Source organism: Schistocerca nitens, chromosome 9, assembly GCF_023898315.1.
Source record: "Schistocerca nitens isolate TAMUIC-IGC-003100 chromosome 9, iqSchNite1.1, whole genome shotgun sequence".
NCBI classification, from domain to species: Eukaryota; Metazoa; Arthropoda; class Insecta; order Orthoptera; family Acrididae; genus Schistocerca; species Schistocerca nitens.
The window spans coordinates 414,004,508-414,007,173 of record NC_064622.1 but is presented as its reverse complement, the minus strand read 5'-3'; positions in this window follow the sequence as shown (position 1 = coordinate 414,007,173).

Sequence of the window (2,666 nt, the reverse complement as noted above, 5' to 3'; positions counted from 1 at the left end):
CTGGTAAAGATCCCATACCGCGCAGCAATATTCCAGCAGAGGACGGACAAGTGCAATGTAGGCTGTCTCTGTAGTGGTTTTGTCGCATCTTCTAAGTGTTCTGCCAACAAAGCGCAGTCTTTGTTTCGCCTTCCCCACAATATTATCTATGTGGTCTTTCCAATTTAAGTTGCTCGTAATTGTAATTCCTAGGCATTTAGTCGAATTGTCAGCCCTTAGATTTGTACGATTTATCGTATACCCAAAATTTATCGGATTTCTTTTAGTACCCGTGTGGATGACCTCGCACTTTTCTTTGTTTAGTGCTAACTGCCACTTTTCGCACCATACAGAAATTCTCTCTAGATCATTTTGTAATTGGAATTGATCATCTGACGGTAAATTACAGCGTCATCTGCAAACAATCTAGGGGGGCCGCTCAGATTATCACATAGATCATTTATATAAATCAGGAACAACAGAGGGCCTATGACACTACCTTGCAGAACGCCATATATCACTTCTGTTCTACTCAATGATTTACCGTCTATCACTACGAACTGTGACCTCTCCGAGAGGAAATCACGAATCCAATCACACAACTGAGACGATACTCCATATGCACGCAGTTTGATTAATAGTCGCATGTGACGAACGGTATCAAAAGCCTTCTAGAAATATGGAATCGATCCGAGATCCCTTGTCGACAGCATTACTTCATGGGAATAAAGAAAATGGTTCAAATGGCTCTGAGCACTATGGTACTTAACTTCTGAGGTCATCAGTCCCCTAGAACTTAGAACTACTTAAAACTAACTAACCTAAGGACATCACACACATCCATGCCCGAGACAGGATTAGAACCTGCGACCGTAGCAGCAGCGCGGTTCCGGGCTGAAGCGCTTAGAACCGCCCTGGCCGGAAGAAATAAAGAGCTAGCTGTGTTGCACAAGAATGATATTTTCTGAATCCGTGTTGATTATGTATCAATAAGTCATTTTCTTCAAGGTGATTCATAACGCTCGAGTACAGTATACGCTCCAAAATCCTACTGCAAATTGAGGTCAGTGATATGGGATTGTAATTCAATGGGTTACTCCTATTTCCTTTCTTGAATATTGGTGTGACCTGTGCTACTTTCCAGTCTTTAAAAAGAGACCCTTCATCAAGTGAGCGGTTGTATATGATTACTAAGAAAGACGTTATTTATGGTGTCTGCATACTCTAAGGGGAACCTGACAGGTATACCATCTGTACCGGAAGACTTGCCTTTCTTAATTGATTTGAGTTGTTTTGCAACACCTAAAATATCTACTTTTATGTCACTCATGCTAACAGCTGTTCTGGTTTCGAATTCTGGAATATTTACTTAGTCTTCTTTCGTGACATGAATAAAATCTATGTGATAATTCAAGCAATTCCTTTGTTTCATAACTTTATACAGATTCATGATGATGTCTGTTCTAAGTCATCTGTGCAGCACAATGTGTACCACCCTATTGAGAAGGCATATCAAAAATCAGTAAACTGACAGTGACCTACAAACAATGTTATGAAACTTAGTGATCCACTCTGTGGTTTCTTTCACAGCCAAAGTGAAGCATTGTCTTTTCAGAACAAAGTATGAATTTAGCTACATACAGAATGGGTCTGACATTGTTCTAGATCCAGAAAAACACCAAAGAGATTTGAAGACATTTGTAGAAAATTACATTACATAATTCTATTTAGTTCTATATCTTTGTTCTCTTCCAAAAAAAAAAAAAAAATCCAAATACTGCATGTGTCTGTGATATTTTACTTGCATTCCTTTCTCAGACTTAATTTTGAGCTTTCCTATGCTATATTTAGCACTGCTGTGATTGTAGATATATGGCTGTTTTTCCACTAGACCAACAAAAATGACTGGGCCGACTACTATCCATAGTATTACAATACAGGATATCATTCTATGGCTTAATCATTTTCTCTCTACCTATTTTCTGCTTAACTGCCCTCCACAAGGACAATGCCATTAAACAAGGCAGGAAAATCCCCCAATATATGATTCACTCCTTTTATCTTACTATCCTGACCTGGCTCATTAATCTCAGCTTCCTCAGAATCCTCTTGAAACATGTGGCTCGACCCATTTGCAGTAACATTGCCAGTCCCTGTGTGCCTCAGTCATGCAGACACCCAATTCAGTGCTCAATTATTGGTCTTTAACAAGAAGGGCCTATATTCTAGATAAAGCCTGAATTTTTCCAGGGCGAATATAATTACTAATACCTCAACTTCGTAAATGGAGTACTTCTTCTCTAATGGTGTTAATCCTCTAGGAGCATATAATGCTGCCCTTCACCCTTCCTAAAAAACATTTAACCATGGCCACAAATCTTGCTATTTCCTTCTTGTTCCTGGGCAGATGTCATTCTCTAATGGCCTCGATACATTCAGGATCAATTTTGATTTCCCTGGCGACATGATATGCCCTAGAAATGGCATGTTATGAAACATATCACTCACCTTTTCAGATCTAACCATACATCAACACACATGAACACGTCCCTAAAGTGTTCCATATGCTCTTGCTAATATTTACTAAGGAAACCACAATGGTACACAAAATCAAACTTGATGTTGGAAGACAGCATACTGTTGGGGATGGGATTTTTTTGGCCACGGTTAATTTTTTTAGCAAATTT